Here is a 27597-nt window from a genome sequence, read left to right on the forward strand (position 1 = left end):
AATCCAATCATTAAATAACCCAGGATGCAAAAATACATACATTATAACACAAGAAACACCAAAAATCAAGACAACATAAATCCACCAAAAAGTATTAACGCATCAGAAATGACCTCCAGTGAGAATGAGTTAGAGGAAATGCCTGAGAAAGATTTCAAAAGAATGATTATAAATATGTTCAAAGAAGTCAAAAAAGAAATCAAAGGAATGAAAGAGGAAATCAAAGGAATCAAAGAAAAAACAGGACACCAATTTAATGAAATAAAGAGGTCAATACTAGATATAACTAACTAAGGAAACAGAAATAATAAAGGAAAAAAAGTCAGAATTACTAGCAATGAAGAACACAGTTAATGAAATAAAAAACTCTGTAGAAAATCTCACCAGTAGAATGGATGAAGGAGAGGACAGAATATCTAAGCTAGACCAGGTGGCAGATCGAATACAGTCCAACAAAGAGAAAGACAAACAAATAGACAAGTATGAGTGGGAATTTCAAGATATTCGGGACAGTATGAAAAGATCAAACATAAGAATTCAGGGCATAGTAGAAGGAGAAGAATTTCACTCCAAAGGCATAGTAGGCATCTTCAACAAAATCATAGAAGAAAACTTCCCCCACGCTGGGAAAGAGGTGCCAATGCAGATACAGGAATCCTTTAGAACCCCAGCCAGATAACACCTGGAAAGAACCTCTCCTCGCCATATTATAATCAAACTACCAAACACACAAACCAAAGAAAAAATATTGAAAGCAGTCAGATTGAAAAATCAAGTTACCCACAAAGGCAAGCCTATCCGGATTACAGCAGATTACTCAACACAAACTTTAAAAACCAGAAGGGAGTGAAGTGATGCATTCTAAGTCCTGAAAGATAACAACTGTCAACCAAGGTTACTTTATCTTGCAAAACTATACAGTCAAGTAGATGGAGAAATAAGAACATTCCATGACAAAAGCAAGCTAAAGGAGTATTTGAAGACAAAACCAGCTCTACATAAAATACTTGAAAGAATCCTCCATACTGAAGAAAAAGAAAAGCAGGATCCTTCTATTTGTCACCTCCAAGAAGCCCACCTTTCTACAAAGGATGGACACTATCTTAGGGTGAAAGGTTGGAAAACGGTGTTCCAAGCAAATGGACCTAAGACAAAAAGCAAGGGTTGCTATCCTAGTATCTGACAAGGTAGACTTCAGTCCAACATTAGTTAAGAAAGATAGGGAAGGTCACTTTATATTGATTAAAGGCACCCTCCAAAAGGAGGACATTACAATCCTAAACATATATGCACCTAACATGGTGGGGGACAAATTCATCAAACAAACACTATTAGAACTAAGGTCACAGATAACACCAAACACTGTGGTAGTGAGTGACTTCAACACCCCACTCTCATCAATTGACAGGTCATCCTGGGAAGAAATAAACAGAGAGGTATCTGGACTAAATGAGGTGATAGAAGGAATGAACCTAACAGATATCCACAGGACATTTCATCTTTAAGAAATGAATAGTAGGTTTCATTTACATAACAATGTGAAACAAATAAGTGCTTTTCAGACCCTCTTGTAATCCCAAGACAAGAGCTAGGTGCAGTTAAAATCTCAAATAAGAGGCTGAAGTAGAAAGATCTACATAAACTCAAGGCCAGCCTACCTACATAAGTAAATTCTACATAGTCAGTCAGGGCTAGAGTGAAACCCTACTGCAAAAACAAACAAGACCAAAAAAGGTGCTTCAGAAACAGTAGAGCTAGTGATTAAAGTACTTGAAAAAGACCTGTAGGCTCTCTACCTTTGGTGGCCTGAACCAATAAAGAGACAACTGAGAGGCGCTCTCGGGAGTACAGCAATCTCAGATACTGACCTCAGAAACTTTCTTTTTTAACCATACCCCTCCCCAGGAAAATACTTTATTTATTTATTTGAGAGCAACAGAGAAAGAGGCAGATAGAGAAGGGGAGAATGGGCGCGCAAGGACCTCCAGCCCCTGCAAACGCCAGATACATGTGCCCCCTTGTGCATCTGGCTAACATAGGTCCTGGCAAATCAAGCCTAAAACCAGGGGCCTTAGGCTTCACAGGCAAGCACTTAACCTCTAAGCCACCTCTCCAGCCCCCAAAAGCTTTCTTTTAAAGGAACACATATGGGCTGGAGAAGTGGCTCACTGGCTAAAGGTGCTTGCTTTTAAAGTCTAACAGCCTGGGTCTGACTCCCGAGGACCCACATAAAGCCAGATGCAAAAAGTGACACAAATGTCTAGAATTTGTTTGCAGTGGCAAACCATTCTCTCCCTCTTTCTCTCTCTCACACACACACAAATAAATATATTTATTAATATTTTATTTATTTATTTTGTTTTTGCAAGGTAGGGTTTCACTCTAGCTAAGGCTGTCCTGGAATTATATTTTATCTATTTATTGGAGAGAGAGAGGGGAAAAAAAAGGGGGGGGGGAGCATGCTAGGGCCTTCAGGCACTACAAACAAACTCCAGATGCATGTGCCACCTTCTACATCTGGCTTATGTGGGTCCTTGAACCTGAGTCATTAGGCTTCACAGGCAAGTGCCTTAACCAGTGAGCCATCTCCCCAGCCACTAAATATATTTTTTAAAAAATAAACATAACACAACACTATCCGGGTGTGGTGGTGCATGCCTTTAATCCCAGCACTCCCGGGGGCAGAGGCAGAAGGCAGAGGTAGGAGGATCCCTGTGAGTTTGAGGACACATTGAAACTACATAGTGAATTCCAAGTCAGCCTGGGCTAGAATGAGACTCTACCTTGGAAAAAAAAAAACAAAACTTTGCATCATTAACTGCTTATGTGATCAGAAGTGAGATTTAATAAATAAAAACCAAAGGTATCCTGATCCTGGGTATGGGGACTCATTTGAGACTTTTTTTGTTTTGTTTTCTGAGGTAGTGTCTAGCTCAGGCTGACCTGGAATTCACTATGTAGTCTCAGGGTGGCCTTGAACTCAAGGCAATTCTCCTACCTCTGCCTCTGAGTGCTGGGATTAAAGGTGTGTGCCACCATACCCAGCTTCATTTGAGATTTCTGCACTTAGTAGGCTGAGGCATGAGAACAAAGTTCAAGGTTAATCTGGTTACATGTAGTGAACTCTTGTCTCTAAAGTCCAAAGACAGTCACTATAAATACAAAGAACTACATACAGGAAGGATGAAAGCAGCAGTAAAGGATGATGCCATACGTTATCTGCCTCATTCTTTCTCTCAAATAAATAACTGAAAGATCACAAAATAAATAAAGGCTGGAGAGATGGCTTAGTTGTTTAAAGCACTTGCATGCAAAGCCATAGGACCCTGGTTCAATTTCCAAGGACCCACGTAAGGCAGATGCACAAGGTGGCACATGTGTCAGCAGTTCGTTTGCAGTAGCTAGAGGCTAGGGAATGACCATTCCTCTCTATCTGCCACTTTTGCTTTCTGTCATATAAATAAATAATTTTTAAAATCTTAAAAAGCTAGAATAAAATAAGTAATTAAATATTTTAAAAATGGGAGCAGCAGAGATGGCTTAGTAGTTAAGGAACTTACCTACAAAGCATTAGGACCTAGGTTTGGTTCCCCAGTACATACATAAGCCAGATGCATAAGGTGGTCTGGAGTTCTTTTTACGGTGGCTGGAGGCCCTGGCATGCTTATTCTCTATCTCTCTCCCTTTTTCTGCCTCTTTTGTTCTCTCTCTCAAATAAACAAATATTTATAAAAGAATTAATTTAAAGCTGGGTGTGGTGGTGAACACCTTTAATTCCAGCACTTGGGAGAGAGATGGAGAAATATTACCATGAGTTTAAGGCCACCCTGAGACTACATACTGAATTCTAGGTCAGCCTGAACTACAGCAAGGTCCTACCTCAAAAAACCAAAATAAATAAGTAAATTAAAAAAAAAAAAAAATGGTACCATAGTAGTATTGCATCAAATACAATAAAGATGATAAATTATAAAATGAGAATGTAATTCAGTGGTAGAATGCTGTCCTACCTTAAGCACGTATAAGGAGGACCCGGGATCCATTCAATAAACACATGCACAAAAAAGTCACGAGAGGATCTGAACTAACAGAAGTAACAATTAAGAAAATGTAAAACCCGTGCTGGAGAGATGGCTTAGCAGTTAAGGCACTTGCCTGCAAAGCCTAAGGACCATGTTCGACTCTCCAGATCCCACATGAGCCACACACACAAAGGTGAGGCAAGCAAAAGGCTGCAAATGCCCACTAGGTGGTGCACACATCTAGAGTTTAATTGTAGCAATGCTCTCTTCCTCCCTCTCCCTCTCTTAAAAATAATAAAATATTAAATTAAAAATCCAAAGTAAGCTGGGCATGGTGGTGCATGCCTTTAATCCCAGCACTCGGGAGGCAGAGGTAGGAGGATTGCCCTGAGTTCAAGGCCACCCTGAGACTCCACAGTGAATTCCAGGTCAGCCTGGGCTACAGTGAGACCCTACTTCGAAAAAAAAAAAAAATCCAAAGTACAGGAGGGGAAAAAATTAAAAATGAACAGCCCAAGTGAAATAATGGGTACAATAAAGCTCAAAATCTAATAAATTCACCGAAGGTGGTGGCACACGCCTTTAATCCCAGCACTCAGGAGGCAGAGATAGGAGGATTGCCATGAGTTCGAGGCCACCCTAAGACTACCTAGTGAATTCCAAGTCAGCCTGGGCTACAGCAAGATCCTACCTCAGGAAAAAAAAAAAAAAAAAAAAAAAACTAATAAATTCCCAAAAGCTCATCAGGTGGCAAACATGTCCCCAAAGCATAAGCCACAATATTCATCATAGTCAAACAAAAACCTGGACCCAGATGTCCATGCCATGATAAATTACCATAGTACCTACTTAACTATACCAATGACAATTTTAGCAATCAGGTTAAAAATTATTGGTATAGCCAGTATGAGTGCATACCTTTAATCCCAGCACTCGGGAGGCAAAGGTAGGAGAATCGCCATGAATTCAAGGCCACCCTGAGACTACACAGCGAATTCCAGGACAGCCTGGGCTAGAGCAAGACCCTACCTCAAAAAAATAGTAGTAGTAGTAGTAGTAGTAGCAGCAGCAGCAGCAGCAGCAGTAGTAGCAGTAGTAGCAGCAGCAGCAGCAGCAGCAACATAGGGCTGGAGAGATGGCACGGCTAATAAGCCATTTCCTGCAAAGCCTAAGGACAACCAGGTTCAATTACTCAGAACCAACACAAGCCAGATGCACATGGTGGCACATGCATATGGAGTTTGTTTGCAGTGGCAGGAGGCCATGGTGTGCCCATTCTCTCTCCCTCTCTGAAATAAATAAAAATAAACTTTTTAGGGCTGGAGGGCTGGCTTAGCAGTTAAGATGTTTGCCTGTAAAGCCAAAGGACCTCGTTTAATTCCCCAGCACCCAACGTAAGCCAGATGTACAAGGGGGCACAAGCATCTGGAGTTCATTTGCAATGGCTGGAGACCCATTCTCTCCCTCTCTGTCTCTGCCTCTTTCTCTTCTCAAATAAATAAATTAATTAATTAATTTAAAAATAATAAATTTTTTAATTACTGCTATAAGCAACACAAAATATGGAAAAAATCAAAAACTTCTTGCAAAGTCAAAGATTTCAGACACAAGAATCTGTGTAACATATGATTCTATTTCTGTAACACTCTGGAGAGGCAAATCCACAAACAAAAGTGATTAGCAGAAGTTCAAACTGAAGAGGGGAAATGGATGGATCTGGAAAGGATTACACTAAGTGAGGTAACCCAGGCCCAGAAACCCAAACTCCACGTTTTCTCTCATACGTGGATCCTAGCTACAAATGTTTAGACTTGTATGTAAGTTGGAGTAAAAATCAGTAACAGAGGCCAGTTAAGATAGAAAATGATTATAAAGAGAGAAGAGGATTTAAGGAGAGGGAGGGTACTGAATAGCTAACTGGGGACACAATGACCTAAGTGAGGTCAGGGGAAAGGATTGAATAAAGGAAAGGTAGGAAGATGGTTAATCAAAAGTTAAGATGAAAAAAAAAATTTAAGAGAGTATGATTAAGCTGTATGGAAATCTACTTTATTGGATAAGGATGTACCCAGGAGCCACAGATTGTGACTAGAAAAATTTCAGTGCCAGGATGGGATACTTTCCACTGAGTTGTTGGCCCCCAAAACATTAGAGACGATTGTCAGAGTTCTTGGTTTCCCTCCAGAAATAGATGGCAAGACCCTATTGCTGAATACTCCACATACTTGGGCTACAAGTTCACTAAAGTATCAAGCTGGAGCTCAACTGAAAACCTCCTTCCTGTGAGCCAGCTGACAGAAAGCTAGAAAAAACAATACTCTGCATGAAGCTCTATGGGAGAGAGAAGTCATCAGCAAGGATGAACAACAGTGGTGGACACTTGCAAGCCCTAAGACTGGCCAGCCAGGTTAAATGAGCCAACCCGTGTAATAGTGGCATGCCTGTTACAGGGAAAACCAACTACCCTCTAACTGGAGTGGATGCCTGCTCCATGGGAGGGAATACATGCCTGGTACTGAAGACCTAATCAAAAAATTATGGCAGGGGAGGTCATGAGCCCTAGGGGTGTAACGCCTGCTGCTGTCTGCCAAAAATGCATATATTATGCTCCCCAAACTGCTCTGTAAGTACTATTCTTAATGTTCATACATTAATGCTACTCTCGCTTTTAGAGAAGCTTCTCTTTTCAGATGGCAATTACCATTGGGATGACTCAAACTGAACAATAAAGCTAAGAGGTGACAGTGGAGTGTTCAGCACTAAAAAATCTGTATCACACCTTCCAAGGCTCAGGATCCATTGCGGAACAAGTGGTGGAAAGAATGTAAGAACCAAAGGAATGGTAGGACTGCTTACAATGCAATCTTCAAGACACAAAATAGCCTATATGGGTTGGAGAAATGGTTTATTGGGCCTGCAAAGCCTTAAGGACCCAGGTTCGATTCACCATTACCTACATAATCCAGATGCAAAAAGTTATGCATCCATCTAGAGTTCTTTGCAGTGACTGGAGGCCCCGGCACACCTATTCATTCATTTGCTCGCTCTCTCTCCTGGCATGCTTATTCTAACTGCCTCTTCCTCAAATAAACAAAATATCTTTTAAATGGTCTGATTATCCATAATCTCACAGTGCCTAGCACTACATACACAAGGGCCTCAATATAGAAGGAAATGATGACATCAAAATAAAACAGAATAGGGCTGGAGAGATAGCTTAGAGGTTAAAATGTTTGTGTGTGAAGCCAAAGGACCCAGGTTGGATTCCCCAGTACCCACACAAATAAGATGCACAAAGGGGCACATGCATCTGGAGTTCTTTTGCAGTGGCTAGAGGCCCTGCAGCACCCATTCTCTCTGTGTGTGTTCCCCACCCCTGCTTTCAAATAAGTAAAAATTTTTTTTAATCTTTTAAAAAATAGAAGAGACTGATTTAGAGGGGAGAAGAAAATGATGGGAGGGTGGATCTGTGAAGGGGAAATTATGGGAGGGCAGGAAATTATCATGATTTATTGTCTGTAATTATGGAAGTTGTTAATAAAAGTTTGAAAGAAAACAGAAAAAGCAGGGGGTAAACTTTACGGATGAGAATTGTGTAAGTGGTAAAAGGAATATACATTTTTATCCAAATTCTGCCTAGGAGCCAGGTGTGGGGGGCACACGCATTTAATCCCAGCACTTGGGAGAGAGAGGTAGGAGGATTGCCGTAAATTCGAAGCTACCCTTGAGACTACATAGTGAACTCCAGGCTAGCCTGAGCTAGAGTGACACCATACCTCAAAAATAAATAAATAGCCGGGCGTGGTGACGCACGCCTTTAATCCCAGCACTCGGGAGGCAGAGGTAGGAGGATCTCTGAGAGTTCGAGGCCACCCTGAGACTACATAGTGAAGTCCAGGTCAGCCTGAGCCAGAGTGAGACCCTACCTCGAAAAACCAAAATAAATAAATAGATAGATAGATAGATAGATAGATAGATCTATCGATCTATCTGCCTAGGACTGGAGTGATGCCTTAGCAGTTAAGGCCCTTGTCTGATAAGCCTAAGGCCCCAGGTTCGATTTCCCAGTACCCATGTAAGCCAGGTGCACAAGGTGGCACATGTGTCTGGAGTTCATTTACAGTGGCTAGATGCCCTGGCATGTCAATTTTATCTGCCTCTCTAAGTGAATAAATAAAACATTTAAAAATACTTAAGGGAGGGAGGATATTGCCATGGGATACCTTTTATAAACATGGAAGTTGTTAATAAAAAAAAAATTGAATAAAGGGTGGAGAAAGGAAGGGAGGAGGATACTTAATAGGTTGATATTGTATATATGTAATTACAATGATTGTAATGTGGAGGTAATATGATTGAGAATGGAATTTCAAACGGGAAAGTGTGGGGGTGAGGAGGGAGGGAATTACCATGGGATATATTTTATAATCATGGAAAATGTTAATAAAAATTTTAAAAAAAAAATTGAAAAAAAAATACTTTAAAAAAGGGGGGGCAAGGTATAGTGGCTCATGCCTTTAATCCCAGCACTTGGGAGGCAGAAGTAGGATGATAGGTGTGAGTTGAAGCCCAGCCTGGCCACATACATAAAAATACATAGTGAGTTCCAGGACCCTCTACCTTGAAAAACCAAGAAGGGAGAGAGGGAGGGGACAATGAGGTAAACACTAGAAAGCCAATACCAGCTCTTACAGTTAACTCACACAGTTTTGTTCTTTCTGTTTCAGGTTAGATTACCATTATTATTATAAAGGAAAATTCTGTAACTAAAACTTACTGAATACATCTTCACTGAGGAGTCACAGTCCATAACCATTCATTTTTTTTAGTAAAACTATGTGTAAGTCTAAATTCACATTGAATAAGTTTTTTTTCCCCTCAAGGTCTCACTCTAGGCCAGGCTGACCTGGAATTCACTATGTAGTCTCAGGATGGCCTCAAACTCAGTGATCCTCCTACCTCTGCCTCCCAAGTGCTGGGATTAAAGGCGTGCACCACCATGCTTGGCAGAGAATTGGGACATAAGGACTTCTAGCTGCTCAAACTCCAGACACATAGGCAACTTCGTGCCATCTGGCTTTATGTGAGCACTAGGGAAATCAATCCAAGTCATCAGGCTTTTCAAGCAAGCACTTCAACTGCTAAGCCAGCTCCCAGCCCCAAGATATTTTTTTTTATTTTTATTTATTGTCAAATGGGCACAAAGAAAGAAAGAGAATGGGTTTGCCAGGGCCTCCTGCCACACCCTGCTAAGGAACAGGAGACACATGCGCCACTTTGTGCAACTGGTTTCACGTGGGTACTGGGGAATGGAATAAGGCTTTGCATGCAAGTGCCTTAACCAATGAGCAATCGCTTCAGCCCAAGATGTTTGTTTTCTTGAGACACAGTCTCATACTGTAGCCAAGGTTAACCTGGAACTATGTAGGCCATACTGATCTTAAATTTGATGTACTTCACCTTCAGACTTGAGTGGTGAGAATACAGATATAAACAAACATGTCCGGCAACTTTTGTTTTCTTTTTCCATTTATTTATTTGGTAGGGACCACTCTGGCCTAGGATGATCTGGAACTTATCAACCTTCCAACCATGTGCCAAAAATATTTCCTTACAGTAATATCACTCCCACTGGTTCACCTACTCATCCAAGTTCATCCATCCTGAAGGCCTCAAAACAGTAATAGCCAGCCAGATGTGGTAGCTTCCATCCTTAATCTCAGCACTTGGGAGGCTAAAATAGGAGGACTTCTGTAAATTAGAGACCAGCCTGGGTCACAGAGTAAGTTCCAGCTCAGCCTGGGCTAGAATGAGTCCCTCACTCAAAAATACAAAACAGGGCCAGGTGTGGTGGCACACACCTTTAATCACAGCACTTGAGAGGCAGAAGTAGGAGGAGCACCGTGTGTGCAAGGCCGCTCTGGACTACACAGTGAATTCCAGGTCAGCCTGAGCTAGAGTGAGACACTACCACAAAAATCCAAAACAAACAAAAAATACAAAACAGGCCTGGAAAGATTATTGGTTAAAGTGCCTACCTGCAAAGCCAAAGGACCAGGTTCAATTCTACAGGGCTCACTTAAGCCAGAGATGCACAAGATGGCACATGCGTCTGGAGTGAGTTTGTAGTGGCTGGAGGGCAGTGACCCATTTTATCTGCTCTCTCTCAAATAAATAAAAATATTAATATTTTTAAAAAGGGCTGGAGAGATGCCTTTGTGGTTAAGGCACTTTCTGCTTGCAAGGCCTAAGGACCCAGGTTCAATTCTCAAGAAATCATGTAAACCAGATGCACAAGGTGGCACATGCATATGGAAATCTTATGCAGTGGCTGGAAGTCCCTAGTGCACCTATTCGCTTTCTTATCTGCCCCCCTTCTCAAATAACTAAATAATATTATTCCAGGGGAGCTGAAGAGGTGGCTCAGCGGTTAAGGCACTTGCGTGCGTAGCATAAGGACCCAGGTTCAATACCCCAGGACCCACATAAGCTAGATGCACAAAGTGGGGCATGTATCTGGAGTTCATTTGCAATGGAGGCCTCACTCTCCCTCCTTGCAAATAAGTAAAATAAAAAACTGGACATGGGCTGGAGAGATGGCTTAGCGGTTAAGCACTTCCCTGTAAAGCCTAAGGACCCCAGTTTGAGGCTCCATTCCCCAGGACCCATGTTAGCCAGATGCACAAGGGGGCGCAGGCATCTGGAGTTTGTTTGCAGTGGCTGGAGGCCTTGGCATGCTCATTATCTCTCCCTCCTTCCCTCCCTCCCTCTCTCTCTCACTCGCTCACTTGCTCTTTCGCTCTCTCTCTTGCTTGCTCTCGCTCTCTCACTCTTCCTCTCTCTGTCACTCTCAAATAAATTTTAAAAAAATGAACAAAATTATGTAACAAAAAAAAAAAAAAAAAAAGACTGTGCATAGTGGCACTCGCCTTTGATCCCAGCACTTGGGAGGCCGAGATAGGATTGCTGTGAGTCTGAGGCAAGCCTACATAGTGAATTCAGGTCAGCCTGGGCTACAGGGAGCCTCAAAAAACAAACAACACCCCCCAAAAAAAAAACCTGGGCATGGTGGCTCACCCCCGAAACCCCAGCACCTGGGAGGAGGAGACAGAATTACAAGGGGTTTGAGCCCAGCCTGGGGTAAAGAGACCTTAGTTATAACACACAAAGCTGAGCATTTCCAAGTTTTTCTACTTCATCAAATTTGCTTCTTGGTCACTGATTGCTCCCTGTTCAACAATTTGTCCTGCCACAAGCCATCATTTTCCTCCTCACATGTGTACACATGGGGCGTGTATCAGTGCACAGACAGAGACTGGATTTAAAAGACAAGATGACAAAAACAGCCAACTTCATTCCTTGCAGGCTATGTGCTCTATGGAGGGGACTGACTGCCAAACTGAATAGTGTGGGTTTCATTCAGCCAGGAATAAGAACCACATAGTTTCTCCATAGAAAGAAGACACAATGATTCTTATGGCTACAGAGTGTGCACAGTAAAGTATCTGGACACCAAGAGAACAATCAATAAGCTTGCTAAGAAATATGTATTAGACAGGGCTGGAAAGATGGCTCAGCACTTCAAGGTGCTTCCTTGCAAAGCCTAATGACCCGGGTTTGATTCTCTAGTACCCAAATAAAGCCAGATGCAGAAAGTAATGTACACATCCTGAGTTCATCTGCAGTGGCTGGGGCCCTGGTGCACCCACATATATTCTACCTGAAAATAAATTTAATCCATGCCCTCAGGAGGCAGAGGTAGGAGAATCGCTGGGAGTTCAAGGCCAGTCTGGGACTAGAGTGAGTGCCATCACAGCCTAGGTCAGAGTGAAACCCTACCTCCTTGGGGGGAGGGGGAATATGTATTAGGGAAAAAGCAAGGCCACGGGGTATGCTTAGTATTTGAAGTCTTGGGCTGGCTCCCCAGCTACAAACAAGAAGAGAAAATATGAAAGGTAATTTATTGTAGGGCAGCTATGCAGCCAGTGATGGGAGACATTGGTAACTCTCTTAACCTTAGTTTCTCCACCTGCAAATAGAAAGAACTGAATATGCTAAATAAAACAGAATCCTTTTCAACTTTTTATAATTTATAAGATTATAAAATTTACAATTTATAAGAATATGAATGGAGAGGGATAAAGGAAATAATTTAGAACCTCATTCTTTTGTTTTTTTTTAAAATATTGTATTTACTTATTTCAAAAAGACAGAAGAATAGATAGGAAGAATGGACATACCAGGAGGTCCTTCTAGCCACTGCAAACTCCAGATGCATGCACCACCTTGTGTATCTGGCTTACATGGGTCCTAGAGAGTCAAACCAGGATCCTTTGGCCTTGCAAGCAAACACCTTAAACACTAAGCCATCTCTACAGCCCCAAATTTTATATTATTTATTTATTTATTACAGTCGGGGGGGGGGGAGAGAGAGAATAAATACGGGTGTGCCAGGGTTTCTAGCCACTGCAAACAAACTCCAGATAAGCCACTATGTGCATCTGGCTTACACAGGTCCTGGAGAATTGAATCTGCATCCTTAGGCTTCACAGGCATGCACCTTAACTGCTAAGCCATCTCTCCAGCCCAGCCCTAATTTTTTATTTATTTATTTTCAAGCAGACAGAGAGTGTAAGACTATGAACACAACAGAGCCTCCAGCTACTGTAAATGAACTCCAGATGTAAGTGTCACTTTGTGCATCTGGCTTAACAGGGTACTGGGGAATCAGGCTCAGGTCATTAGGCTTTGCAGGCAAGTGCCTTAACCATTGAGCAATCTCTCTAAACCCCCAGCCCTATTTTTTTTAATCAATGCTAGAATGGAATCCAGAACCCAGAGTCTTGTGTTGTGAGTCAAGAGCTCTATCACTAAGCTATATATCCCCAGCCCTGGAACCTCTTTGTAAGGAAGAAATATTCTTTCACTAGACACAAAAACTGGCTAGGGGCTGAAAGGATGGCTTATTGGTTAAGGTGCTTGCCTGCAAAGACCAAGGACCCCAGTTCGACTTCCCAGGACCAATATAAGCCAAATGCACAAGGTGGCATATGCATCTGGAATATGTCTGCAGTGGCTGAATGCCCTGGCATACCCACTCTGGTTTTATCTGCCTCTTCCTCTCTATCTTTCTTACAAATAAATAAATGTGAGTAAAACAATCAAAAAAAAAAAAAAAAAAAAAAAAAAAACCTGGCCAGGGGCTGGAGAGATGGCTTAGCCATTAAGACACTTGCCTGTGAAGCCTAAGGACCCAGGTTCGATTCTCCACGACCTGTGTAAGCCAGATGCACAAGGTGGTACGTGCATGTAGAGTATCTAGAGGCCCTAGCACACCCATTTTCCCTCATCTGTCTCAAATACATGTCTGTTTTCTCTGTCTGTCTGTCTGTCTCTCTCTCTCTCTCTCTCTCTCAAATAAATAAATTTAAATTATATTAGATAAACCAGGTGCAGTGGCACACGCCTTTAACCCCATTACTCGGGAGGCAGAGGTAGGATTGCCTCGAGTTTGAGGTCACCCTGAGACTACATAGTGAATTCCAGGTCAGCCTGGGCCACAGCAAGACCCTACCTTGAAAAAAAAATAGTAATACAGTAAAGCTGAGTTTGATGGCACATGCCTTTAATCCCAGCACTCAGGAGGCAGAGGTAGGAGGATCGCCATGAGTTCGAGGCCACCTGGGCTAGAGTGAGACCCTACCTCGAAAAATAAATAAATAAATAGTAACTTGCCCACTTGCATAAATGACCATATACTCTAGGTCAAGGAATACAATAGTGAATAAAACAAAGCTGCCCTCAGAGAGCTTAATCCTGAATTACTAGGAAGTGAACAAATTTCCAGCTGATCCAACTATTGTCAGATACAAAATATGCTGCCCAGTTAAATTTGAATTTCAAATATATAACAGGAAAAAATCCAAAATATAACTGAGACACATTCATACTAAAAGGTCACTGCTTAGTAGAATTTTCTTCCAGTGATGACAGTGTTGCAAGTGCTCTACCATTCAACTATACCCTCAGACAACAGAAATTCAAATTTGCACCACCTTATGACCACTCCAGCCTAAATTTTACAATCTTCCTCCTTCCCTTTCCTTTTTGGTATCCATTCCCTAGGACTCACATAAACCAGATGCACAAGGTGGTACATGCATCTGGAGTACATTTACAGCGGCTAGAGGCCCTGGGGCACCCATTCTCATATTGTTTCTCTCTCTCTCTTAAATAAATAAATAAGCAAGTTTTTTTTTTTAATTGTAATTTAAGGACTAAAGAAATGAATTAGCAATGAAGGCCCTTTCTTGCAAAGCCTAAGAACTCATGTTCGAATCTCCAGGTCCCATGTAAGCTAAACACACAGTGAAAGAAGCATGCAGGGTCGCACATGTGCACAAGGGGGTGCACACGCCTGGTGTTCATTTGCAGCGGCTAAAGGCCTAAGTGCCCATTCTCTCTCTCTCTCTCTCTCTCTCTCTCTCTCTCTCTCTCTCTCTCAAGAAAAAAAAAGTAGGGCTTGGGAGATGGCTTAGTGGTTAAGGTGCTTGATTACAAAGCCAAAGGACTTCAGTTCAATTCCCCATGACCCACATAAGCCAGATGCAAAGGACAGCACATGTGTCTGGAGTTCATTTGCAGTGGCTAGAGGCCTTGGCGTGTATTCTACCTCTGTCTGTCTCTTTGCTTCTCTCTCAAATAACTTGTTTTAAAAATTGTGTTTTAGTGGGGTAGAGAGATGGCTACGTGGTTAAGGCACTGGCCTGCAAAACCTAGTGCCTGCAGAACCTAACAACCCAGGTTCAATCCCCCAGTACCCACGTAAAGGCAGATGCACAAAGTGGCACACTCATCTGTAGTTTGTTTGCAATGGCTAGAAGCCCTGGTGTATCCATTCTCTTATTCTTTCTCTCTCAAATAACTTTTTAAAAAAATAAGGTCTTTTTTTAAAATTGTATTTTAGAGGGGTGGAAAGATGGTTCTGCAGTTAAGGGACATGCCTATAAAACCTAACCACCTAAGTTCTATTCCCCAGTTCCCATATAAAGCCAGATGCACAAAGTGGCACACCTGGAGTTCATCTGCAACGGTTAGAGGCCAAGGTATGGCCATATTCTCTGCCTCTGCTTGAAAATATTGTCTTAAGGGAAGAGAAAGGAAGGGAGGAGTGTACTTAATAGGTTGGTATTGTATATATGTAAGTAGAATGATTGAGATGGGGAGGTAATATGATGGAGAATGGAATTTCAAAGGGGAAAGTGTGGGGGGAGGGGTATTACCATAGGATATTTTTTATAATCATGGAAAATGTTAATAAAAATTGTGAAAAGATTCTGCGTGAGAATGAAAATATTTAGTGACAGAGGCCAGTAAGTTAAAAAGGAGACATAAAGGGAAGAGAAAGGAAGGGAGGAGGGTACTTAATAGGTTGATATTGTATATATGTAAGTACAATGATTGTGAGGGGGAGGTAATATGGTGGAGAATGGAATTTCAAAGGGGAAAGTGTGAGGGGTGGGGAGGGAGGGAATTACCACGGGATTTTTTTTTATAATCATGGAAAATGCAAATAAAAATTAAAAAATTAAAAAAATTGTGAAAAGATAAAATGTAAAAAAAAAAAAAAGAAAAAATTTTAAAATGTATTTTATACTGCAAAGCAGCATTTAGAATAACTCAGAAGTTTCTTAAAAACTCCTACCTTGGGCTGGAGAGATGGCTTAGTGGTTAAGCGCTTGCCTGTGAAGCCTAAGGACCCCAGTTCAAGACTTGATTCTCCACAGGACCCACGTTAGCCAGATGCACAAGGGGGCACACGCATTCTCTCTCTCTCTCTCTATCTGCCTCTTTCTCTCTGTCACTCTCAAATAAAAAAAAAAAAAAAAAAAAAAACCTCTTACCTTGCCAGGTGTGGTGGCACACGCCTTTAATCCCAGCACTTGGGAGGATGAGGTAGGAGGATCAATTTGAGTCCTAGGCCAACCTGAGACTAATTCTAGGTCAGCCTGGGCTAGAGCATAACCCTACCTCATAGAAACCAAAAGATTCTTATCTTTAATAATGTAATACATTCTAGCATTTTCTATTGTTTTTTATTTTTCTAAAAGTGCCTTGTCACAATGTTTAAGGGGTCATGACCTACAGTATGAAAAATACTTGAGATAATCATTTAACCTTGTCTTATGAGTCACCATTATGAGTGCATTAATTTACTACACTATGCTATAAAGCAGTAATGTTCCTGGGGCCTAAGGCATAGCATTATAAACTCATAGTAAAATGCCCAGAATGTATACTTCTTCAGTTCTTGTCTGTTGTTTCTAACTATCCAGTCTACTAACTTTGTAGTTATTCGTGTTATTCTTTCTCATTTCTGTCAATTTAAGTTTGCCTCTGTAAAGTTTTATGGTTATTTTTTGTTTCTCTCTTTTTTGTTTTTTTGAGGTAGGATCTCGCTCTAGAGCCCAGGCTGACCTGGAATTCACTATGTAGTCTCATAGTGGCCTCAAACTCCTAGTGAGTCAGTGATGGCACATGCTTTTCTTTAATCCCAGCACTTGGTAGTCAGAAGTTGGATTGCCATGAGCTCAAGGCCACCCTGAGACTACAGTGTATTCCAGGTTCCAGGTCAGTCTAGGTTAGAGCAAGACCCTCAAAAAACTAATATATACGTGTGTGTGTGTGTGTGTGTGTGTGTGTATAGTATGTATGCATATGTATGTATGCGTGTACATGTACATAGTTACTGTATCTTGTCTTGTTCAACACAAAGAATCATGTACAAACCTGTACAACACATATCTCAACTTATTTATAAATTAGTAAGTCTTAATTTACTAAATCACTGAAACAATTAACATTGGGACTGGGAAGATGGCTTAGCAATGAAGGTGCTTGACTTCCAAGCCTAAGGACCCAGTTCGATTCCCCAGTACCCTCAGTAAACCAGATACTCATGGTGGGACATGTGCCTGGAGTTTGTCTGCAGTGGCCAGAGGCCCTGACATGGCCATTCTCTTCCTCCCTCCCTCCAAACCCTTTCAAATAAGTTTTTTAAAGGTCTAAGAAATTGTCAGGCATGGGGGTGCACATCTTTAATCCCAGCACTCGGGAGGCTGAGGTAGGAGGATCACTGTGAGTTCAAGGCCAGCCTGAATCTGCAGAGTGAGTTCTAGGTCAGCCTGGACTAAAGTGAGACCCTACCTCAAAAAAAAAAAAAAGGAGGGTGTGGTGGCACACACCTTTAATCCCAGCATTTGGGAGGCAGAAGTAGGAGGATTACCATGAGTTCCAGGCCACACTGAGAGTACAAAATGAATTGCAGGTTAGCCTGGACTAGAGTGAAACCCTACCTCCAAAAAAAAAAAAAAAGCCTTAAGAAATTCTTTATGAGAGGTGAGTATGGTGGACCTTTTATCCCAGCACTCAGGAGGCTGAAATGTCATGAGTTGTTCCAAGTCATTCTGAGAACCTGCCTCAAAAACTTGTTGTATCTTTTTGGTTTTGGAAGTATGATCTTGCTTTACGCTGTAGTTTAGGGTGGCCTCAATCTCATGACGATCCTCCTACCTCTGCCTCCCAAGTGCTGGGAATAAAAGGCATGTGCCACCACACTCCACAAACTTTTTACATCTGTACTGAAGCAGTCACAAATCATTTGAAACGACTACAAAAACAAAATGGTGTTTACTGTCAACACTATAAGAACTATAAAAAAAATTTAAGGGGCCAGAGAGATGGCTTAGCGGTTAAGCGCTTGCCTGTGAAGCCTAAGGACCCCGGTTCGAGGCTCGGTTCCCCAGGTCCCATGTTAGCCAGATGCACAAGGGGGCGCATGTGTCTGGAGTTCGTTTGCAGTGGCTGGTAGCCCTGGCGCGCCCATTCTCTCTCTCTCTCTCTGCCTCGTTCTCTGTTTGTTGCTCTCAAATAAATAAATAAAAATAAACCAAAAAAAAAATTTTTTTTTTTAAATTTAAAAAGCCGGGCATGGTGGTGCATGCCTTTAATTCCAGCACTCGGGAGGCAGAGGTAGGAAGATTGCCTTGAGTTCGAGGCCACCCTGAGACTCCATAGTGAATTCCAGGTCAGCCTGGGCTACAGTGAGACCCTACCTCGAAAAACCAAAAAAAAAAAAAAAATCATTACCATCTAACCAAAACAATTACAATTCACGGGCTAAGGAGATGGCTCAGCAGTTAGAGGTACTTGCAAAGCCTACCAGGCCAAGGTTCAATACCCCATTCTCCCACATAAAGCCAGTACTGCATGCAGCTGGTGTTCCTTTGCAGCAGCAAGAAGCCCTGATGCTACTTTTTTTTTTCTCTCTCTCTCTCAAATAAACAAACATTACAAAAGAAAAAAACCAAGCTGGAGAGATGGCTTAGCAGTTAAGGTGCTTGTCTGTGAAGCCAAAGGACCCAGGCTCAATTCTCCAGGTCTCATGTAAGCCAGATACACAAGGGGCACATGCGTCTGGAGTTCATTTGCAGTGGCAAGAGGCTCAGGCATGCCCATTCTCTCTCTCTCTTCCTCCCTCCCTCCCTCCGTCTCTAATAAATGAAAAATATTTTTAAAAAGAAAAAGAAAATTATAATTCAAGGGAAAAGTCTCTAAAACTTTAAAATTACTTTCAATATAAATATAAATACACACACACAATGCTATGGAGAACTAAAGTTCCAACACAGCCATTTAGGACAAAAAAAATGAAACCTTCCTTTAAGTAGAAACATATGGTTATTAAATAGCTAGGATATGAGTTAACATCCCTTGTGTAAAAATTGCAACTAATTAGAGAAAGAGAAAATACAAGTTTACATGTAACCAAAATAGGAACACCATGACTGATTCCATACATATTTGCACCCTACTTCAGAATACAAAAATCACTAAGCTAGACGTGGTGGCGCATGCCTTTAGTCCCAGCACTCAGGAGGCAGAGGTAGGAGGAGCATGAGTTCAAGGCCACCCTGAGATTACATAGTAAATTCCAGGTCAGCCTGGACTAGAGTGAGACCCTACAGCAAAAAAACAAACAAACAAAAAATCATTAAGCAACTATAGCACCATTTTTTCTTTCACAAACACAGATAAACAACCTTACAAAGGTTATTTTCTCAGGCTAGAGATGGCTCAGTGGTTAAGGTGCTTGCTTGCAATGCCTGAAGGCCTAGGTTTTATTCCCCAGCGCCCACATAAAGCCAGACACACAAAGTGGCACATGCATCTGACGTTAGTTTGCAGTGGCTGGAGGCGCTGGCACACCCATTCTCTGTCTCTCTCCCCCTCTATCTTTCTCTGTGTTTGCAAATAAATAAATAATTTTTAAAGTGTATTTTCTCCAGGTACTTGGAATAAAAAAAAAATGGATGAAATACCTAAGTCCAAAATAAAACCAAAAACATGACTCCAGGCTGGCTACTCAGTGGTTAAAGGAACTTGCTTGCAATGCCTGATGATCCAGGTTCGATTCCCCAGTACTCATGTAATGCCAAGTGGCACATGCACCTCGAATTCGCTTGTAGTGACCACAGGCCCTATCATGCCTTTTCTGTCTCTGTCTCTATCCCTCTCTTTCGCTCTGTTTGCAAATGAATAAATAATTTTTGTAAAAAACTGTCTCCTTTGATTGCTAGTCTTCCAGTTTACTTCTACTGACCTACAAGTCATTTTTTCTGGTCTAACTTCAGACTGGTACAATCAGATAGCAATACCCACACAAAACAATGAGGCGAAGACGGGCATGGTAGTGCACTCCTTTAATCCCAGCACTTAGAACGCAGAGGCAGGATGACCACTGTGAGTTCAAGGCCACCCTGAGAATACACAATGAAATCTAGCCTGGGCTAGAGTGAGATCCTACCTAGAAAAAGAAAAAAGTGATGTGACCAAAGTAGCCAGGAGTGGTGGTGCATTCCTTTAGTCCCAGCACTTAGAGGCAGAGGTAGGAGGATTGCCGTGAGATTGAGGCCACCCTGAGACTACATAGTGAATTCCAGGTCAGCCTGAGCTAGAAGGAATCCTACCTCGAAAAACCAAAAAAGAAAAAAAACAAAAACAAAAACTACTAGCACAAACTTTATATGTTACTAGGACCATTAACCCTAGATTAAAAAAAAAGAGGGGGGGATTGGAGAGATGACTTAGTGGTTAAGGTGCTTGTCTATGAATCCTCAGGACCCAAGTTCAATTCTTCAGGTCCCATGTAAGCCAGATGCACATATGTCTGGAGTTTGTTTGCAGTGGCTGGAGGCCCTGGTGTGCTCATTCATTCATTCACACATTCTGTGTGTGTGTGTGTGTGTGTGTGTGTGTATCTCAAAAATAAATTTTTTGGGGCTGGAGAGATGGCTTAGCAGTTAAGCGCTTGCCTGTGAAGCCTAAGGACCCCAGTTCGAGGCTCGGTTCCCCAGGTCCCACGTTAGCCAGATGCACAAGGGGGCGCATGTGTCTGGAGTTCGTTTGCAGAGGCTGGAGGCCCTGGCGTGCCCATTCTCTCTCTCTCCCTCTATCTGTCTTTCTCTCTGTGTCTGTCACTCTCAAATAAATAAATAAAATATTAAAATAATAATAATAATAATAATAATAATAATAATAATTTTTTTAAAGCAAACAGCTAAAATACCTAGCCCTTCTTCAAGCTTGGTTCAATTGTTAACTCTTTAATGAAGGCTTCTTTAATCCATTTAAAATTGCAACCATGGGCTGGAGAGATGGCTTAGCAGTTAAGCACTTGCCTGTGAAGCCTAAGGACCCCGGTTCGAGCATCCATTTCCCAGGACCCACATTAGCCAGATGCACACGGGGACACATGGGTCTGGAGTTCATTTGCAGGGCTGGAAGCCCTGGTGCCCCCATCGTCTCCCTCCCTCCCTCTCCCTCTTCCTGTCGCTCTCAAAATAATAAAATAAAAAAAATTAAAATTGCAACCACATTCTCTCCCCTGTCAATATCCTAAATCTGCTTTCCTCTAATCTGACAGCCTTACCTAATGATGTACATAGTTTGCTAAATGTCCTGGTTATTGTCTGTCTCCACAAATTACAACATGAACTCCAGGAGTAGTGCACACCTGTAATCCCAGTAAGCACAAAACAGACAGCCAGCTACATAATCTCCACGAGAGCAACTGTCTTTCATTTTGTTCTTGAATACATCTCAAGAACTTAACCACTGCCTTGTACATGGATGGTCAATAATTTTGTGCTAAATATCGATGTCTTTCTTAGGCCTTTCTAGAAGATAGTGAATCTATAAAGATGGTCTAACATTGAACAGAAATATCATGGACAACTGCAGCAATTTCTAAAATGCAACGTCTCACAAGAATGATGCAATGACAACCCAAGGCTGAAAATCCCTGAGCCATTTTTAAAAGGCAAGGGCTGGAGAGATGGCTCAGTAGTTAAGGTGCTTGCCTGTGAAGCCTAAGGATTCAGGTTCAATTCCCCAGGAACTATGTAAGCCAGATGCAGCAGCTGGCATATGAGTCCAGAATTCATTTACAGTGGCTAAAGACACATTCTCTCTCTGCCTCGATAAATAAATCTTTAAAGCCAGGCATGGGTGGTGCATGCCTTTAATCCCAGCACTCGGGACGCAGAAGTAGAAGGATTGCTGTGAGTTCAAGGCCATTCTGAGACTACATAGTGAATTCCAGGTCAGCCTGAGCTAGAATGAGACCTTACATTGAAAAACCAAAAAAAATAATAATAAAATAAAAAATAAAAAAAGTAAATCTTTAAAGCACTTAATGAGCTATGCACTTTATAGTAAAGGCCATTTCCCCTTAACTCCCATAGCATTTGACAAACTACACACCAACCATCCTAACAGGCTTGGAATGTGATTCTGTTGGGGAAGTGCTTGCTTAGCATGCTGGAAGCACCTCATAAAACCCAGTATGGGGGTGTACATGCCTACAACCCCAGCACTCAAACACTGGAAGGATCAGAAGTTCAAGGTCATCTCAACTACAACCTTGGAGTCAGCCTGGGCCACATGAGACCCTGTCACAAATAAAGCCAACATTCTATCGAACAGCCACCTTCTTGGCTCTGAAAACTGATAAATGTTGTGAAAAATATGTCACAGCTGGTGCCATATAAATCTTAAAGCCCTTTGACCTAGTAAAATCACTCCTGGAAACATTCTTTAGGGGGAAAAAAACACTACATTGAATAAAAAGGCTTTTTGTGAGATGTTCACTGTACCATACTATAAAAACAGAAACATGAAAACCCATCAACAGTTAAGTATAAACTAAATTTATATATAAGCATGGTTGAACAGAAACCATAAAAAGTTATACAAAATGTTAAGGGGAAAATGCTGACCACAAACTAAATGCTACAACTACATAACAAAAAGTTAAAAAGCAGAGCCGGGCATGGTGGTGCATGCTTTTAATACCAGCACTTGGGAGGCAGAGGTAAGAGGATCGCCATGAGTTCAAGGACACCCTGAGACTACACAGTGAATTCCAGGTCAGCCTAGCTAGAGAGAGACCCTACCTCAAAAAAAAAAAAAAAAAAAAAAAAAATATATATATATATATATATATATATATGTATGTATATGTGTGTGTGTGTGTGTGTGTGTGTGTGTGTGTGTGTGTGTATACATATACATAAAATTAAGAATTGGAGGGGCTGGAGAGATGGCTTAGCGGTTAAGCACTTGCCTGTGAAGCCTAAGGACCCCGGTTCGAGTTTCGGTTCCCCAGGTCCCACATTAGCCAGATGCACAAGGGGGCGCACGCGTCTGGAATTCGTTTGCAGAGGCTGGAAGCCCTGGCGTGCCCATTCTCTCTCTCTCTCCCTGTCTTTCTCTCTGTGTCTGTTGCTCTCAAATAAATAAATAAATAAATAAATAGTTTTAAAAAAAAGAATCGGATTTATGGGCTGAAAAGATGGCTCAGCAGTTTAAGGCACTTACTTGCCAAATCTGATTGCTGGGGTTTGTCCCACCTAAAGCTAGATGAACAAAGTGGGGCATACATCTACAGTCTGTTTACCATGGCAACAGGATGCAACAGCATTCATTCTCTGTTCCTCCCCAACCCCTTTCTCCTTGCAAATGAATAAAAATAATTGGGTTTAGATAAAATTATGTGCAGATTTTTTAGATATGGTTACAAGCCAGGCATGGTGGCACACGCCTTTAATCCCAGCACTCGGGAGCAGGACTGTAGTGAGTTCGAGGCCACCCTGAGACTACATAGGTCAACCTGGGCCAAAGAAAGACCCTGCGGGGGGGCGGGGGGGACACCACAAATGCAATGAGAGTGTAAAAAAAAGAAAATCCATGGCCAGGCATGGTGGTGCATGCCTTTAACCCCAGCACTTGGAAGGCAGAGGTAGAATGATCCCTGAGAGTTGGAGGCCACCCTGAGACTAACTACAAGGCGAATTCCAGGTCAGCCTAAGCTAGAGTGAGACCCTAACCCCTTAAAAAGCAAACAACAACAACAACAACAACAAAACCTTAAGATACGCATGGTGGCACACTACATGTGAATTCCAGGTAAGCCTGAGCCAGAGACCCTACCTCAAAAAAATCACACACACACACACAAAAATGCATGGCCAGGCATGGTGGCGCACACCTTTAGTCCCAGCACTCAGAAGGCACCTGTAAGTATGACAGTTAGAAAAAATTTGTTTTTAAATATTTTTATTTATTTGCAAGCTGACCTGAAATTAACTATGTAGTCTCAGGGTGGCCTTGAACTCCAAGCAATGAGATCCTCCTACCTCTGCCTCCTGAGCACTGGAATAAAAGGCATGTGCCACCACACCCAACAAAAAAAAATAGTAAGTTTTGAATGTCACAAAATTCTATGCACACACAAGGCTGGAGTAGTAGCTCAGGGTAGACTGCTTGTCAGCAATGCAAGAGGAGGTCCAACATGAAATGCTACTTAAGGGCTAGGGAGATAGCTTAGTAGTTAAGGCGCTTGCCTGCAAAGCCAAAAGACCTAAGTTTGATTCCCCAGGACCCACATAAGCCAGATGCACAGGTGGCACGTGCATCTGGAGTTCATCTGCAGTGGCTGAAAGCCCTGGTGTGCCCATTCTCATATATTCTCTCTCTCTCTCTCTCTCTCTCTGGTCTCTCATAAATAAATAAAATAGATTGGTGTCATTTCTAAAAAAAAAGAAAAAGAACAGAAAGACAAAAAGAAATGCTACTTAAGGCAGCACTGCATTTCTAGAAGGTCAAGATTTTTGTTTTGTTTTGTTTTTTGAGGTAGCGCCTCATTCTAGGCCAGGCTGATCTGATTTCACTATGTAATCTCAGGTTGGCCTTGAAATCATGATGATCCTCCTACCTCTGCCTCCCAAGTGCTGGGATTAAAGGCGTGTGCCACCACACCCAGCTTTCAAGAATATTTTATTACCAACACGTTACAGTTTCTTCCCTCTTAGAGTCTTGTTTTAAATGCTGCCACACAGAAACAACTGAGATTCTAGAAGTTGTAAGGGACAAAGAACCCAGTAAAGTGAGTAAAAATTGAAACCAATTCTACAAACATATTAATTTTGGATCTGTACAAAACAAAATTACACATTCATGGTCTAATATAAGGCAAAGCATTTATCGAAAAGAACTACAATTTATTCTACAAATAAAATAATTTAAAGCAGAGACGAATCTAAATTCCCCTTTGATTTCTGTAGAGCTTCAAGTAACAAAAAGATGGGTCTAAAAACATCCCAAACGTCCCTCTCCTTGTTCAATGCATGCTGAAGCATAAAGTGTCGGTGTCGCCTATAAGACTTAGTTTTAATTTTTACTTAAAGGCATCTGCCAGATTCTTCCTGGTAGTATGTATTTAAATATGTTCACTTTCGGGCTGGGAAGATGGTTTAGCAGCTAAGGCACTTGCCTGCAAATCCTAAGGAGCCAGGTTCAACTCCCCAGGACCCACGCAGGCCAGCTGCACAAGGGTGCGCAAGTGTAAGGAGTTAGTTTGCAGTGCTGGAGGCCCTGGCATGCCCATTCTCGAGATATCTGCCTATTTCTCCTCTCTCTCTCAAATAAATAAATGAAATATTTAAAAATGTTAAATGTGTTTACTTTCTCTGAAAATAGGAAATTGAAGCTACAGAATGTCAAGCGCACCAACCTGAGGGGGGGAAATGGTATCAATTCGAAGAGGCCAGTTTGAAACGTTTCAGACTAGAGAGAGCTGGGAAATGATACAAGTAAAACGCAGACAAGATCCCAACAGAATTCCTTTAAAAAATTCCCCCTCCATGGGCTCACTTCTATAAAGTCTTTGGAAATGGGCTGCTGAAACGTGTTTCTATAAAACAAACTGCATCAAAAAAAAAATTCCTTTAACAACTTTTGAAAAAGACCTAAGTAGGCTGGTCACTGGCCCTGCCAACCAGGCCTCCTAGCTAGACCTCAAGGAGGCATAGCAGTGTCTGCAGCACCAACGGACTCCGGGCACAGAAGAAATGGACTTGCGTGCCCTTGTTAAGCTCTGCCGGTACTCCCCAAGTTAAGGACAACGGCCACAATGGAATGGAGTCTATTGGCATTGGCTTCTCCGTTTGAACACTAAGCATTTTCTTAGTTCGTGAAATACGAACTGACAACCTCCTCCACCCCCACCCGCGCGCGCACACACCCTCCAGAGTTAAACCCAGTTCGATAGGACAGCACAGCACCCGACCTCCAGCTTCTCCTACAAGTCCCGGCTGCAGAGAGGAAAGGGGGGCGAGGACACAAGTCAGCACCCGCGCATTTCTGCCTATCGGAACCGCACCAAGTCCGCTGCTGCAACTCCTCAACCCTAGAAATTTCAGAAACTGGGGCGGGGGTTGGGGGTGAATGCACAGCGAGCCCGCTCCCAGCCTGAACTCCCGCCTCCGCCCAGCTCGCGAGTCCGGCCCTCGCCCACCACGATCTCGAAGGCGCTGTCTAAAGCTCAGCGGCCGCGGAACAGCAATGCGGGTCGGCCACCACCCGCGCGTCGGAGACCTTACGGAGAAGATGAGGACGGCCGGGAGCTTCCGTTCCCGACCCAGCTTGGGAGAACCGGACGCAAAGACCTCCCCGCCGCCTTGCGGGGGAGGAAAGGGTGCAAAAGACCACGACCCACCCACCTCGCCCCATCCAAGACAGAACACGGGCTGGAGGACCACACCGAGCAAACCCTAAAGCATAGAAGGAGAGACCATGGCTGCGGGTTCGGGGGAGGGGGTTGGAAACGACGCGGTCCTAACTTCCCTTTCCCTCGATCTTTCTCCACCCGGAGGAGGCATGTTTCTGGAAAGACCCCCACTCCCACCCCCGACGTGCACATCTCCGCGGCGAGTAGGGCCTTGCACTAGCGACCCTTCCCTTCACTTTGGGCAAGGAAGGCCTGAAGAAGGCGGAACGGGGGCTGACAATCGCCAAGTCCATTCCCACACTTAAAACCGGGAAAGGGGCTGCCCGGTCCCTCCATCTTGACCGTTTGGGGGAGGGGAGAGGAATGGTGCAAGAGGTTGCACAGGGCTCGACGATCCGGAGGAAAATCTGGCGACGTCTCCCACCCGGGTCACTGGCTCCCGGGGCGAGCGGGGTTCCCCAACCCCCACGGCGGGCCTGCAGCCCCCCCCCCAACGCCGGCCGGTCACGGGGCGGGACGGCGGGGGAGGGGACGGAGAGGCCCAAGGCTGAAGACAGGCCCCGGGCGGGAAGGCTGGGACGCCGACACCCACCTGCCCAGGCCGGGACGGCCGCTACCCGTGGCCGCCGAGGAAGAGCCGGTAGGCGCGACCGAGGACGAGATCGAGGACGAAGACGGCGCGCCGGCGGGCGACGTGAGAAGGCCGCCGCCTCCGCCGGGCTTGCGGGCATTGGCAACCGCGGGCGGCGGCTGCTGCGGCTGCGGCTGGGGCTGGGGCTGCTGCTGGGGCTTCAGCGACATGGTGAGCGGCCCATACACCGGCTCGCACGCCGGGCGGGGACAGCCGGGAGCCGGGCGCGCCGAAGAGACGCCGGAGCGCGGCGGGGACGCGCGGACGGCGAGAGGGGAGGAGCGGGGTAGAGCGGGCGGAGAGGCGAGGGGCAGGAGGAGAACGACGAAGGGGCGGGGAGGCCCGCCGACACCGAGGAGCCGCCGGGAGTCGGGCCGGGACGCGCCGCCACCGTTGCCGTTGCTACCAAAACAGTCTGAGGCGGAGGGAGGCGAGCGCTGCCCGCGGGAGGGAGGGCGGGGGGCCGGGGCCGCGCGGGGGAGGGGCGGCGGAGGGATACGCGGCCGCGCCGCCCCGCCCTCCGCGCCGCGCCGTCCGCGGGAGCGAGCGCCGCCCGGATGCGACGAGGCCGCGGGGCTCGGGGACGGCCGCGGAGTCCACCGGAGCGGCAGCCGACGGGCGCATGGATGTGGTCCGGAGGCCGAGGACGCCGTCGCGCGTGGTGGCGGCGGCGGTGTCCGGTGGGCGCGGGGAGATGAGAGACGGGGGCGGGCGGGGGGGGGGGGACTCTTTACCGGAAGTCGGAAGGGTCAGGCGGAAGCAGAACGTGAGGCGGCCTCAGGGGCGAGAGGGACACGTGAGGAGCCGGCGCCGCG

At 43.9% G+C, this 27597-nt stretch overlaps 1 protein-coding gene across 6 annotated transcripts in view; it reads right to left on the reverse strand.

Moving 5' to 3' along the window:
- Atxn2 (ataxin 2) overlaps positions 1-26848 on the reverse strand; it is a 154515-nt gene extending 127667 nt beyond the window's left edge. For 3 of the 6 annotated variants that reach the window (XM_045132101.1, XM_045132099.1, XM_045132098.1), the window contains exon 1: positions 26744-26847. The gene's annotated coding sequence lies outside the window, so the exon portion shown is untranslated. Of the gene's footprint in view, positions 1-26743 lie in introns of all 6 variants that reach the window. The other 3 variants (XM_045132103.1, XM_045132102.1, XM_045132100.1) reach the window with 2 other exon arrangements.
- Positions 26849-27597: the final 749 nt, after the last annotated feature.

Source organism: Jaculus jaculus, chromosome 13 (genome assembly GCF_020740685.1).
Source record: "Jaculus jaculus isolate mJacJac1 chromosome 13, mJacJac1.mat.Y.cur, whole genome shotgun sequence".
NCBI lineage: Eukaryota > Metazoa > Chordata > Mammalia > Rodentia > Dipodidae > Jaculus > Jaculus jaculus.